Source organism: Mirounga leonina, unplaced genomic scaffold, assembly GCF_011800145.1.
Source record: "Mirounga leonina isolate KUSES-001 unplaced genomic scaffold, KU_Mleo_1.0 Mir_151, whole genome shotgun sequence".
NCBI lineage: Eukaryota > Metazoa > Chordata > Mammalia > Carnivora > Phocidae > Mirounga > Mirounga leonina.
In genome coordinates, this window is record NW_023270377.1 from 108,111,781 (window position 1) to 108,127,078 (window position 15,298).

The following is a 15,298-nucleotide window of genomic DNA, read 5'->3' on the forward strand; positions in this document are numbered from 1 at the left end:
CCAGCAAAGGGGCAACCAGCCGCCAGGGGGGGCACCTGTTTGGCGGCCGCTAAAATGAGCATTTACTGGGGCGCCTGGGTGGCTCAGTTGTTAAGAGTCTGCCGTTGGCTCAGGTCATGATCCCAGGGTCCTGGGATCGAGCCCCGCATCGGGCTCCCCGCTCAGCGGGAAGCCTGCTTCTCACTCTTCCACTCCCCCTGCTTGTGTTCTCTCTCTCGCTGTGTCTCTCTCTGTCAAATAAATAAATAAAATCTTTAAAAAAATAAAAAAAAAATTTTTTAAATGAGCATTTACTAAACTCCTGAGCTCATGAGCCCCTTGGGGCTGATGTTTACAGCCTGATGTTTACAGCATATACGCGGGCCAAAACCGAGCCCTACAAGGGCACAGAGAAAAGAAAACCCACAACTACTTTGAATGACCCAAGAACACTTACTAAGACACCTTCTTGCCAGTTATTATTTTCCCTGAGAGGAGAGAAATCTCAGGATTATTGACATGATTTTAAGTAAATTATTTTCTAATCTTTTGCTATAAAAATTTCATTGTACCTGGAAATGCCCAGAAATAGAAAGAAGAAAGTTAGGACACCAGGGTGGCTCGGTCGGTGAAGTGTCTGCCAGAGGCTCAGGTCACGATCCCAGAGTCCTGGGATGGAGTCCCAGTCGTCCTTGGGCTCTCTGCTCAGCAGGGAGCCTGCTTCTCCCTCTCCTGCTGCTCCCCCTGCTTGTGCTCTCGGTCTCTCAAATAAATAAATAAAATCTTCAGAAAGAAAGAAAATAGAATTTAATTTCACCACCACAGATGGGTGCCAACAATATTTTGATTCCAGTCTTATCTGCATGGGGGTATTGTGTGCACAATTGTGATCCTTTTGTGTTTGCAATTTCACATTATCTGTTCATGGTAGATGCCCACCCCGTGTAGCACTTATCGGAGTTGCCCGGCTAGACAGCTCCAGGGCATCATTCACACTGTGCTGCACATAACACTGTCCCTAGGTCTCCTCCAACCTGTGCTACTTGCGGGGGAGGGGGCTGGCATTCACGGGCACTACGTATACAGTCTGTAGATTCCACTTTTGAGGATAACTGGTTTTGTTTTTTTAAATTTATTTATTTTTTACAGATTTTTATTTATTCATTTGTCAGAGGAGAGCACAAGCAGGGGGAGAGGCAGGGAGAGGGAGAAGCAGGCTTCCCGCAGAGCAGGGAGCCCAATGCGGGACTTGATCCCAGGACCCCAGGATCATGACCTGGGCCAAAGGCACTTAACCGACTGAGCCATCCAGGCATCCCTGGTTTTGTTTTTCAATCAAATTTTATACCCCTTGAGGTTGAAACTGTTTATGCAACACGGCACCCAACTAAAGGCTGGCTAGATATACAAAAAGCACCCAACTCATTGTTGGAACCAGTGATGTTATGCTGGATTGCCATGTTTAAAATAACCTGCTTCCATGTTATAAATATGCTATACACCAGAATGTAAACTCTCCAAGACAGACTCTTGCCTTGTTCACTGCTCTATCCACTGGACCAAGAACAGGGCTCTACTCAGAGAAACTGCTCAGTAAATATTGGTTAGGATGTCATTTTAAACATTCTTGTTTCATACTCCTGTGAGCTGCCTGAAGGTAGAGTGGGTATCACTCTTATTGCTCCAGCATCTCAAATATCGTTTTATTCAACACAGCTAGTTCTGAATTGAATTTGTATAAATAAAAAAGTTTATTTACACCCCAGGAATCCATAATATGAAGAAATCTTTATGGAAAGAATTCTTTTAAAAACAGAATCTGGGAGCGCCTGGGTGGCTCAATCGGTTAAGGTTAAGCATCTGCCTTCAGCTCAGGTCATGATCTCAGGGTTCTGGTATCGAGCCCCACATCCGGCTCCCTGCTCGCTGGGGAGCCTGCTTCTCCCTCTCCCTCTGCCCCTCCCCCTTCTTGTGCTCGCTCTCTCTCTCTCAAAAATAAATAAAATCTTAAAAAAAAAAAAACCAGAATCTGTTTGAAAGGGCAACTAGTGCTCAAACTTGTCTTCCATATTTCAGACTTTTGTAGTTGTACACTAATCCAAGGCTTGCCCCAGGAGAGACAGGTCTGGGGACCCCTGAGGCCCAGTGACTTTGACCAGCACGGGTGTTGTTCCATTAAATGTGCATGTGCAAACGGAGGCTTGGGGCCTCTGACAAGCACCACCGAGCTAAGCCACAGGTCCACTGGCCACATCTGTCATTAGGTTCCAGTCCATTAGGGTGAAGTCCAAGCCTGCACGAGCACAGCAGAGATCAACCACACGTCTTTTCCCCTGGGGACACCCCATGTTGGCAACATGAACACCCTCGGAGCCCAAGGATTCTGCCGGGTGGGAAGAGATTCGTGGGAGAACAGGGGCCTCCAGCTAATGTTCCTCTGTGAAGCTGAGACATGAAACAAGCTGAAAAACCCACAGTTAGTGTGGCATGTGGTTTGAAGAGCACAGACAGTGACGTCAACCACTTGGGTTCAAAGACGGTCTTGCACTTACTAACCGTTATCATCTTAGGTAGCTGCTTCACTGCTCTGCGCCTCAGTCTCCTTATCTATAAAATAGAGTAGATAATAACAGTAACTTTCATAAAGATTTGTGGGGATTAAATAAACTCATCTATGCAAGCAGTTCTCAAACTTCTTGGACTTTGTTTTATACTCTTAAAAAAGGACTGAGGATACCAAAGAGATTTTATTTACATGGGCTACATCTATCAGTATTTACCATATTGGAAATTAAAATGAAACATTTTCTTAGCTATTAATTCATTTAAAAATCAATAAGAAAATTATGACATATTAACATAATAATGTATCTTTAGGAAAACTATTTTCCCCCCCAAAAAAATAATTATGGAGACATCTGTACCCAACCACAATAAAGCAGCAGGAACCAGACAAAATATATGAAACAGACAAAATATGTAAAACTAATGTGTTCAAGATATTGACCATCAGGCAGCAAAGGACAATGATCATAAGAAACAGGAAACAAACAACTGGTCCCAGCTCAGTGCTTCGAGGGCATTTCCAGATCTTCGTCCACGGAAGAAGAAGCCAGGTAGAGGTGAATGGACTCCCTTAATCAAAGAAATGGAGCTGAGAGTCCAGGGGACTGGGGCAGCTAGACTTTGCAGCACTGGTGTTCGAAAAGAGAAGGCTGCACAGAGAGAGAGCTCCAAATATCTCTAGGGGACCTCCCTCCAGTCTTCAGCTGCGTACTGATAAGCACATGCGTGTGCTCCTGGCCAGGAAAGAGACACCTGGAAGAATCCAGGGGAATAGTGCGTGGCACTCACATAAGGCAAAGAATAATGCCTATTTCCACCATATTGGGAAATCCCAGCATAGAATATGAACTACCCAAACTGAACACAGAGCGGGAGACTGAAAAAAGTGAAGAAAACCTCAGGGACCTATAACACTATCTCAAAAGAGTAAAATGTCCACATTAGTAACTGCCTAAGCTATGTATAATATGACTTTTTAGAGCAACCACTAAAAAAAAAAATCTATGCAAAGAGGTATACCAAAAAAGAAAAAATACTATAGATAAATCAAAGTGGAATTCTAAAAATGTTCGAGAGTTACATAAGGAGGCAGGATAAAAAGGAATGATCTGTTGATACACACAACAACTTGACATATCTCAAGGTCATTATGCCCACTGGAAAAAGCCAATCTTAAAAGATTATATACTGTAACATATTCCATTCATACAACAACCTTGAAATAACAAAAGTATAGAGGATGAAAACAGGTGAGTTGTTGCCAGGGATTGGAAACGATTGGGGCAGAGGGTAAGTGTGACTATAAAAGAGTTTTCTGATTCATGAACGTGGGTTGTCTTCCCATTTATTCAGATTTTAATTTCATCGAACAATGTTTATAGTTTTAAGCATACAAGTCTTACACTCCTTTAGGTAGTTTATTCCTAAGTATTTTATTATTTTTTGATGTGATTCTAAGCAGAGTTGTTTTCTTAATTTCCTTTTCAGATTTTTCATAGTTAATGTATAGAAATATAATGAAAGTTCATATATTAATCGTGTGGCCTACAAAGCTGCTGAACTTCTTTATTGTTTCTAATAGTTTCATAAGGGATTTCCTAAACTTTTCTACACACCAGATGTCACCTGCTAATACAGACGGTTTTACTTCTTCTCTTCCAATCTTGAGGACTTCTATTTATTTTTCAGCCTATTTTCCCTGGCTAGAACATCCAGTATGCTGCTGAATAGAAGCCTTCCTCCTAATCTTAAGCTGAAAGTATCTTTCACCATTAAATATATTAGCTGAGGATTTTTCATAAATCCCTTTATCATGTTGATGATTCCATTCTTGGTTGTTTGCATGTTTTATTATGAAAGGGTGTTGGATTTTGTCAAATGCTTTCCCTATATCAGAAAGATCGAAAGATCATATCACTTTTGCCCTTCATTCGATTAATGATTGATGTTCATATATTACTCCAACCTTCCATTCCTGGGATAAACCCCACTTGGTCATTGTGTATAATCCTTTGTGTATGTTGCTGGATTTGGTTTGCTAATGTTTAGTTGAGCATTTTTGTATATATTCACAAAAGATGTTGGTCTGTAGTTTTCTTTTTTGTGATGTCCTTCTTTGGTTTTGGAATCAAGTCCTTGATCTCATGGTATGAGTTGGGAAGTGTTCCCTCCTCTTCTATTTTTGGAAAAGTTTGTGAAGGATTGGTGTTAATTCTTTAAACATTTGGCAGAATTCTCTAGTGAAGGGCGCCTGGGTGGCTCAGTCGTTATGTGTCTGCCTTCGGCTTAGGTCATGATCCTAGGGTCCTGGGATCGAGTCCCACATTGGGCTCCCTGCTCCACAGGAAGCCTGCTTCTCCCTCTCCCACTCCCCCTGCTTGTGTTCCTGCTCTCGCTGTCTCTCTCTCTGTCAAATAAATAAATAAAAATCTTAAAAAAAAAAAAAAGAATTCTCTAGTGAAGACTCTGCTAGGTCCTGGGTTTCCCTTTGTGGGTAGTTTTTCAATTACTAATTTAATCTCTTTATTTGTTACAGGTCTATTCAGATTTTGTTTCTTCTTGAGTTTGTTTTGGTAGTTTATGTATTTCTATGAATTTGTCCATTTTGTCCAGATTATCTAGTTTGCTGGTATAGAATTGTTCATGGTATTCTCTTACAGTCTTTACTTCTGTAAGATGGATAGGAATGTCCTTTCTTTCATTTCTGGTTTTAGTTATTTGAGTGTTCTCTTTTTTTCTTGGTCAGTTCAGCTAAAGGTTTGTCAATTTTGTGGATCTTTTCAAAGAACCATCTTTTGGTTTTATTGATATTTTTCTATTTTTTTCTCTTTTCTATTTATTTCTACTCTAACCTATATTGTTTCCTTTCTTCTGCTTGCTTTGGATTTAGTTTGTTCATCTGTTTCTAATTTCTTAAGGTAAAAAGTTAGGTTCTTGATTTGAGATCTTTCTTCTTTTTCAATGTAGACTTTTATAGGTATAAATTGCTTTCTTAGCACTGCTTTCCCTGCATCCCATAAGCTCCTGTATGTTTGTCTTCATTTTCATTAATTTCAACATATTTTCTCATTTCTTTTTTGATTTATTCTTTGACCCATTTGTTCTTTAGGAATGTATTACTTAATTTCTGCGTATTTTACAAATTTCCCAAATTTACAGTCTGTTATTGATTTCAAATTTCATTCCACTGTGGTCAGAGAACTTTGTGTATTATCAATCATCTTCAATTTATTGAGCTTTGTTTTCATGGTCTAATATGATCTATCCTGGAGAATGTGTCATGTGCGCATGAGAAGGAATGTATATTCTGCTGTTGTTGGGTGGAGTGGTCTAGAGAGGTCTCCTTCCCTTTTCTGTGTTATTGTTATACGTACTATATCCATCTACATTGTAAACCTCAGAATACATTGTTTTAATTATAACTTTACATAATCTGACGTCTTTTAAAAGTCTGTGAGATGAAATTGAAGCGAGATGAAATTGAAGTAAATGAAATTATACATTTATAGAGTTTATTATATTAACCTCCTTATTTAGCATTTCTGATTCTATTTCTTGTAGACTTGAATTACCATTTGGTGTCATTACCTTACTCCAAAACAGCTGTGTTCCCATCTACCACCTTTGTGCTATTATTGTCAAATAACATTTTTACAAAATGTAGACACATATTATGTTTCTATATGTAAAAAGCCTAGCTATATATGTATATACATATATCTTAGGTAATTACTTTTTAAATCAGTTAAGAGAGAAGAAATATGCAATTATACTGTCTTTTGTAATTAACTAACATTGTTTTTCATGTGGATTTGAATTATTATCTGGTGTTATTTACTTTCAGTCTGAGGAATTTTAGTGTTTCTTCTAAGTCAGGCCTGTCAGCAATAAGTTCTTTCAGTTTCCCTTTGTCTTTAGTTCTTAAAAGATAGCTTTGCTGGATATAGAATTATTGGTTGACAGGTTTTTAGTTTAAGCACTTTGAATATGTCATACCCTGTCTTTTGGCCTCCATTGTTTCTAAAGCTTTTATTTATTTATTTATTTATTTATTTATTTATTTATTTAAGAGAGGGAAAGGGAGAGGGGAGTGGGGGGGGTGGGGTGCAAAGGAAGAGGGAGAATCTTAAGTGGCTCCACAGCATGGAGCCTGACATAGGGCTCAATCTCACAACGCTGAGATCATGACCTGAGCTGAAATCAAGAGTTGAATGTTTAATCTACTGAGTCACCCAGGTGCCCCTGGCCTCCATTGTTTCTGATGAGACGTCAGCTGTCACTCTTAATGCACTTTCCTTATATGTGATGAATTTTCTCTTGCTGCTTTTAAGATTTTATCTTTGGCTTTCAACATTGTGACTATGATGTCTGGGCATGGATCTCTTTGTGTTTATCCTAGTTGAAGTTCATTCTTCTTGGATGTAGAGATTAATGCTTTTCATCAAATTTAGGAAATATTCATCCACAACTCCTTCTAATAATTGTTATGCCCCTTTCTATCTCTTCTCTCCATTATGCATATGTTGATGCATTTAATGGTGTCTCCGATTTCTCCTAGGCTCTGATCATTTTTCTTCTTTTTCTCTCCCCATTTTACAGATTGCATTATTTTTATTACTCTGTCTTCAAAGTCACTGATTCTTTCTTCTGGCAACTCATATCTGTTGAAACTCCCAATAACTTTTTTCATTTTAGTTATTGTACTTTTCATCTCCAGATTTTTTATTTGGTTCTTCTTTATAATTTCTATCTCTTTGTTGATATTCTCTATCTCATGAGATATTGTCACCAATTCTTCCTTTAATTCTTTAAGTATGGTTTCCATTAGTTCTTCAAGAATATTTACAGGGTGCCTGGGTGGCTCAGTTGGTTAAGCAACTGCCTTCAGCTCAGGTCATGATCCTGGAGTCCCGGGATCGAGTCCCGCATCGGGCTCCCTGCTCGGCAGGGAGTCTGCTTCTCCCTCTGACCCTCCTCCCTCTCATGCTCTCTGTCTCTCATTCTCTCTGTCTCAAATAAATAAAATCTTTAAAAAAAAAAAAAAGAATATTTACAATGGCTGCTTTGAAGTATGTGTCTACTAAGTCCAACATCTGGGCCCCTTCAAAAGCAGTTTGTTTGGGTTGTTTTCCTGTGTATGTGTCACAATTTCCTCTTTTATTGCATGTCTCAAAATTGTTTTTGTTGAAAACTGACATTTTAGCTATATACTCTAGCAACTCTGGATACTAATTCCCTACATCCCCCAGGGGTTGATGTTGTTGCTTGCTTGGTCATTTATTTAGTGACTTGCTGAACCAACTCTGTAAAGCCTATTTCCCCTGCAGTGTGCAGCTTCTGATGTCCCTACTCAGATTTTGTCTTGCTTTTATCTCTTAGCCTGGCTTCCTACTGGTCATCCCTGGGTTAGCATAAGCCATTATTGGTCAAAATTTTTTTCTCTTTATCATTGAAAGTGTGTGTGTCTTAGATGCTGCTATCACAGTTAGAGGAATTTTTTTATTTGTTGGTTGGTTGCTTGGCTAATTGGTTTTTGCCCACGTTCAGCCAGAGACCAGGAGCTTCAATTTTCCCCCTCCAATCACTCCCTAAAATGCTCAACCTTGGCAATGCACAGTCTTCCAGACTCCAAGGAATATGTGTGATTTTATGTTAAAGCCCAGCTTCCTAGACATTGCCCCTGCATCGGAGTAGCTTATTGTTCAACCAGTGTTTGGTCAGAAGTTGCACTTAAGGCCCTTGTTTCAGCAAGGCTTCCTCTTTGTGTTGATGGGTCTTTGTGCAGCCTGGGGAGTGTTTCCAAGTCTACTCCATGTCCTGCTGTGATTTCTTCTCAGTGGGTGAATGCTTTATATACAAACTTTCTGACAACCAGGGTTAACAGTGATCTGAGGAGCACTCTTCTTGGCTATCTCCTTCCCTGGTTCTCTCTGTTAAATTTCTGGTTGCTCTGCCATTTTGCTTGTTGCCACTAGTATAATGGAGCTATAAGCACTGTCTTAATTGCTCTTGACCAAAATCTCCAGTTTTCAACAACACCCTTAGCCAGAATTTCCCACCTTGTGTTCCAAAATAAAGTTAGCCCCCCTCAGTCAGAACTGAGAGCTCTTAATCTTTATGGCCTGACTCTCCCCTGGACAGAATCTCTGCACCCTTCACAGGAGCTAGACCTGGGGACAGCAACCCTCTTATCCCAGAGTAACACTTCTATAAAAGTGGTCTCTAGGGTGATGGTGCTCCTGTCTTCTTGGCTTGCCCCTCCTGCTGTGGAGCCTCCCCCTATAATCCAGCATGGTAGGGATTGAGGTCCCAGCATTCCGGGCTCACTGAGCTGTAGCAGGGCTTCTACTCTACAGGTTGAGTCTGGGAGGGGGAAGCCTTCCTCTTTTTGGCTGCCCCAAGTAGAGTACCTGGAGTAGCATTTCTGTAAGATGGAGCTGGCAGGGGAAGAATGGGCTAGAATGGGCTGTGATTCAGTTGTTACATACTTCTTATTGAGCTTTAGTAGATTTTCTTGAATGACTGTTTCTCCACTTGCTATATGCACTTAGGATAATTTCCAGGGCTTTAAATTATTGTTTTTAATGATTTTCTCCCATTAAATGGTTGTTTTGTTGGGGATCAAGTCCACCGTGCCCTTTACTCCAATATTACAGAAACAGATCCACCTCTGTAATTTCTTTTACCTACTTTTCATCTAGCAGTGTCAACTGCATAAGCTTTATTGATCCCTCAGCCATTAGATGCACTTCTCTAGTCAAGGTTGCTGATAACTTACCCTGTAAGATGGTCTAACAGTTTTTATTTCATATCTAATTTTAAAGCTCTGAGAAACAAATTTTGTCTCTTGAATTATTTAAATTATTAAATTATTTAAATCATTCAATTCCTTTTTCTTTAAATTCTGAATTAATGGTCTTAAAGTGATAGTGCAACAGGGGCACCTGGGTGGTACAGTCAGTTAAGCATCCAACTCTTGGTTTCAGCTCAGGTCATGATCTCATGGTCATGAGATTGAACCCCACATCAGGCTCTGTGCTCAGCTTGGAGTCTGCTTGAAATTCTCTCTCCCTCTCTGTCTGCCCCTCTCACTCATGTGCTCTCTCTCTCTCTCTAAAATAAATAAATCTTCAAAAAATAAAAAATAAGGTGATAATGCTACTGAACTGGAACAGTATTACTTGAAAATATTGAAAATTATTTGAAAATATGCATAAGATACAATAAGCTAAAGTAAATTTTTAACATGTGAAAGACAAAATGCATGGGACAATTAAGAAGATTATTTTATTCAGTCTATTGCACTAGGGAGAAGGTTCATTAGTAAGGAGCACCTCCAAGCAGAAGCGTCCTAGGACTTCACAGAAGCAGGTGAAGAAGGGAGTTGTGAGAAAGGGTGGAGGGTCCAATATGCAAGCACAGGATGATCCTTCACAATTAGCCATCTCTCAGAACGTAAAAGAGTTGGGAGTTTCTCTGCTTTTCAGGAGCACAGGGCTCAAAGAAAATTCAGTGTGATTATTCCCTTCAAATGTCAGTTGCTGTTGAACAACTCAGAGGCAATCATAAGCCTCCTGAGTGTATGAAGCAGAGCCTAAGAAATTCTATCTGAATGGACTCTTAAATACAGGGAACAAACTGGTGGTGGCCAGAGGGGAGGTGGGAGAGGACGGGTGAAATAGGTGAAGGGGATTAAGAGGTACAAACTTCCAGTTATAAAATAAATAAGTCATGGAGATAAAAAGCACAGCATACAAAATAGTCAATAATATTGTAATAGTGTTGTATGGTAACAGTTGGTGATTACACTTACTGTGATGAGCACTGAGCAATGTATAGAATTATTGAATCAATTCTAACCTGAAACAAATCAAACCTGAAACTAATATATATAAAAAGGGGGGGAGAGCATCTGGATGGCTCAGCTAGTTAAGTGTATGACTCTTGGTTTCAGCTCAGGTCATGATCTCAGGGTCATGAGATAAAGCCCCGCATCAGGCTCCACACTCAGCAGGCAGCCTGCTTGAGATTCTCTCCCTCTGCCCCTGCCCATGTTCTCTCTCTCTCAAATAAATAAATAAATCTTTTAAAAAATGAAGCTAATATAATATCATTTGCCAATTATACTCCAATAAAAAGAGATAATGAAAAAGAAAACTTGTATCCCGTGGATTCTTGTTGGTGTGGTTCCAGTAAAACCAGTTGAACCATCTCTTGGAAGGTGGCGGCAAAGGTCAGGTGGCAGGGTCCTGGAGATCAGACATCTTAAAAGAGGGATGGGCCTAAATAGGAAAGGGAAATATTAATATAAAAGCTTTTTATAAGTAAAGTACCAGGAGTTGAACCCTGAAAATACCTAATCCAGTAAATTCAAAGAAGTTGGTGGAGGAAAATATTTTCAGTTATGCAGCAGCACTGCTTACTGAGTTTCTGAAAACTCCCACGCTAGATGTCAATGCTCTTAGTGATGTTGTTACTAGCCTTGGTTGCCTCTCATAGCAGGCATGTATGTCCCAAGCCTTTCACCCACTTGTCCAGGGAAATCTAGCTCATGAAGGGTCTGCTGTAGTGGGGAGTCCTTCCAGGTTTATAACAAGTCACCAGGCTTCAGCTCGCAGGGTTTCTCCAGAGCCTGGGGAAATGGTCAGATGACCTAGAGACCCAAAACGGATCTGGGTGATCAGGCTTTGGTCTTGGTGATGCCAAGTCAGGTGGGAAAGAGAGAAACTGTAAACATTCATCAGGAGAGTTGTGGCCAGATGTTGATGGAAACTGGAGGAATTGAAAATTTAGTAAGGACTGACAATTTGGGAAAGGTTAGCAGGATCCAGTCCAAAGTGCAGGTAGGTATCAAAACCGATTCTTCCACACTGTCTGAGAAGTCAACTAAATCTCTACCAGACAAGACAGAGTTTGCATCTCCATCAGTTATCTGCAATTTACAAAAGATGCCAAGTGGCTCAAAGACAATGAAGAGGGCTAGACTCTGAATACCTAGAAGAATGTACTATGAAATGTGTATAGTCTTCTATTGAAACAACTTTTTTCCTTCATCTCCCCACTTTTGATCAAAAACTAATCTCAAAGAAAGACTAGTCTTGACCACAAAATAAGGCTGGCCTCATTAGATTTGACCTGGTTACTTTCACAGGTGCAGCAAGAATGGTCATTTAGGGGCGCCTGGGTGGATCAGCTGGTTAAGCGTCCGACTCTTGGTTTCGGCTCAGGTCATGATCTCAGGGTCATGAGATCAAGCCCCATGTAGGCCTCCAAGCTCAGCTTGGAGTCTGCTTGAAATTCTTTTCCCTCCTTCTCCCTCCTCCTCTGCTCCTCCCCCTACTCACACACTCTCTCTCTTTCTCTCTCTCAAATAAATAAAATCTTAAAAAAAAAAAATGGATGGTCATTTACCACAGGCCTTCCTGAGTTTGCTCTGCTGTCAGTTTTCCATAAGAAACCTCAGGTCATGCTTTTAAAAGCTTCTTGGTGTGCTCATTCAGTGCAGACCTGGTACCTCTTTTGTGAAGCAGCAGCTGAGGAGACTGCGGCGCTCACCATGGCTGACAAAAAGCCCAGGGAGTCAAGATTGAGAACAATGATCATATTAATTTGAAGGTGGCAGGGCAGGATGGTTCTGTGGTGCAGTTTAAGATTAAGAGGGAGACACCACTTAGTAAACTGATGAAAGCCTATTGTGAATGACAGGGTTTGTCAGTGAGGCAGATCAGATTCCAATTTGATGGGCAGCCAGTCAATGAAACAGACACAGCTGCACAGTGGGAGATGGACGATGAAGATGCAGTTGATGTGTTCCAGCAGCAGACAGAGGTGTCCACTAAAAAAGGAACCTGCTATTTAACTCCAGACCTCTGTTCCTCCAGACCAAGAAGACATTCTCAACGAGAAAACCACAATCTGGTCCCACCACATCCTGACCACTACAGTAGCATTTTCTCGATTCTTTCATTTTCCCCTTTCCCATTCCTTTATTGTACATAGAGTAACTGTGTGTGTGCACAAGCATACTGCATATTTTTTTAATCTAAATGGCTAATGGTATGTTTGGATCCACCTCAAAAGGAGATGGGATGGGGAAAATACTGGTTCTGTGAAAACAGCCCCTTCTCTCCATTAGTGGCATGCTCAGTCAGCTCTTATCTTTATATTCCACTAAGCTATTTTGCTCTCACTATTTAATAAAAACGAACAACATAAAAACCCTTGCATACCTTGTTTGGTTGGAGAATTTTAATGTTTTACATTTATCATTGTAAAACCAAGGACAATTTGATAACTTTTTTGTACATAGCTGTTACATGTAGGGCTATCTATGTTTAAGTAGGGATAAATTACTCTAAAAGAAATGAATCCTAGACAGCTTTCCCTTCAAGTCAAATGTCTTGTTTAAATAAACTTCTTATTTAAAAAAAAGAAAGAATAAAAACAGAGGTGGGCGCCTGGGTGGCTCAGTCGGTTAAGCGTCTGCCTTCAGCTCAGGTCATGATCGAGCCCTGTGTTGGGCTCCCTGCTTATCCCTCTCCTCCTCATTTGTGCTCTCTCTCACTGTCTCTGTCATTATCTCTCAAATAAATAAATATTCTTTTAAAAAGAATAAAAATAAAGGGGCGCCTGGGTGGCTCAGTCAGTTAAGTGACTGACTCTTGATCTCAGCTCAGGTCTTGATCTCAGAGTCGCGAGTTCAAGCTCTGCATTGGGCTCCACACTGGGTGTGGCGCCTACTTAAAAAAATAATAATAATAAAAATTTAAAAATAAAATAAAAGCTTCCTGAAGCTAGGAAACCAAGCAAAGAATCTGCCAATACCCACAGAGTTGAGGGAATTCTTCTCTTTTCAAGGTTCCCAAAATATCCTAAAGCTCTTGGGCCTGCCAAGAGATGACCTTCCTTACTCACCTACAAGGCCAGGAGACCTGTAAGCCAAGAACGAGGCCAGTGTTCCAAACAGAGTTTTGTAAGCACGGGCTCCACGAAGTCAACCTTAGCTTCTTAAAAGTGTCTGGTCATGTCTGATTAGATGATCATCATTTTCAAATATGGTATTCCAGGCAACACTTTGGGTCCATAGCCACTGTTTCCAATTACTTCCTGTTAACGAGGACAGATTATTACTGAATTTATGACAATAACTTACATTGCTAAGAAAATAAGAGCACTCAGGAAGAGTTTCAAATCTGGAGGGGTCAGGTAGGAAAAAAAAGATGTCATTTACAAATGGTAGATTTCTATTTGTAAAATCATAATCTACTAAGTTGTTATAAGTTGCAGATAACTTAAAAGAAAAATGAGTTCATTATATAGACAAAATAATTATATACATAATTAACCCTATTTTCAAAGAAGAATAGGTAAGAACAAATGTTTTGTGGTTTTCTAGGTATCCTCTAGGAAATTCAAAGACAAGTTTAGGCACAGAAGATACCCTGATGGAGCATAATTCCCAGATAGAACATTCCAGGTGAGACTTTGGAAATTTTATCTTATTTATTTTTATCCTTAGCATTCAATATTGGGAAGGCAAAAATCAGAGTTATCAGATTTAAATACTTAAGATAGGAATCAAATCATGGGGTGCCTGAGAAACAATATTTGGCTATTCATTTTAGAGTGAAAATAAAACATTAAAACATTTTTAGAAATAAACCTTCAAGATAATATGATTGCAAAGAACCTTGGCCCACATTCCTAAATGAGAAACTTTGTTTTCCCAAATAATCAAAGACATAATAGTCAGTATAAGCCAGAGAAGGCTATTCTGGTGAGATAAATCCTTTTTGTTGCCTAGGTACATTAAATAACAGAATAAATAATCCTGTATTTTGTAGATGAGGGCATAAACAGTAAAAAAAGGCAACAAGCCCATCAAAGTGAGAAAACTTTGCTAAGATTTTAATTTTTCAAACTTGAGTATTATAAAAATAGGTACAATTCATTTCCAAATTTTGTCTTTCATTTCACTCTTTTATATTCTGGAACAAACAGACACTTTAGACCAATCTCAGGCTATCTGTTCAGGCTGCTATAACAAAATACCATGGACTGAGTGGCTTATAAGCAACAGACATCTATTTTTCACAGTTCTAGAGACAGGAAATCTGAGATCAGGATGCCAGCATGGTAGGGTGGGGGCCCCCTTCTGGGTCACAGACTTCCCTATCCTCATATGGTGCCAGGGGCTAGGGAATCTCCCCAGAGCCTATTTTATTTTATTTATCTTTTAACATCACAACACTAAGAGAAAACTTTTATTTTAGTGTTTTTTTCAGTCCTCAAATATATATGTATATATGTGAATATGGCGGGGGGGATGCGAGAAATAGGGGAAGGGAACAAAGAGTACACTTACCGTGATGAGCACTGAGTAATGTATAGAATTGTTGAATCACTATATGGTACACCTGAAACTAATATAACCCTGTACGTTAATTATACTTCAATTAAAAAAAAAGAAAGAAAGAAGACAGGAAGGAAAGAAAGGAAGGAAGGGAGGGAGGGAGGGGGAGAGAGAGAGAGAGAGAGAAAGGAAAGAAAGAAAGGAAAGAAAAAAAAGAAAGAAAGAAAGAAAGAAAGAAAGAAAGAAAGAAAGAAAGAAAGGGAAAGAAAAGAAAAGGAAAGAAGAAAGAAAGAAAGAAAGAAAGAAAGAAAGAAAGAAAGAAAGAAAAGAAAGAAAGAGAGAGAGAGAGAGAAAGAGAAAGAAAGAAAGAAAGAAAGAAAGAAAGAAAGAAAGAAAGAAAGA

At 39.6% G+C, this 15,298-nt stretch overlaps 1 protein-coding gene and 1 long non-coding RNA gene across 3 annotated transcripts in view; both read right to left on the reverse strand.

Annotated features, from left to right (window-relative positions):
- LIMS2 (LIM zinc finger domain containing 2) overlaps nucleotides 1-579 on the reverse strand; it is a 43,680-nt gene extending 43,101 nt beyond the window's left edge. The window contains exon 1 of the mRNA XM_035008271.1: nucleotides 552-579. The gene's annotated coding sequence lies outside the window, so the exon portion shown is untranslated. The remainder of the gene's footprint in view (nucleotides 1-551) is intronic.
- A 9,998-nt stretch (nucleotides 580-10,577) lies between these two features.
- The window catches only part of LOC118012578, a 7,385-nt gene continuing 2,664 nt past the window's right edge, over nucleotides 10,578-15,298 (reverse strand). For both annotated transcript variants that reach the window (XR_004679758.1, XR_004679757.1), the window contains 2 exons: nucleotides 13,459-13,650; nucleotides 10,578-10,826 (listed from right to left, as the gene is read on the reverse strand). This is a non-coding gene — a long non-coding RNA (uncharacterized LOC118012578). The remainder of the gene's footprint in view (nucleotides 10,827-13,458; nucleotides 13,651-15,298) is intronic.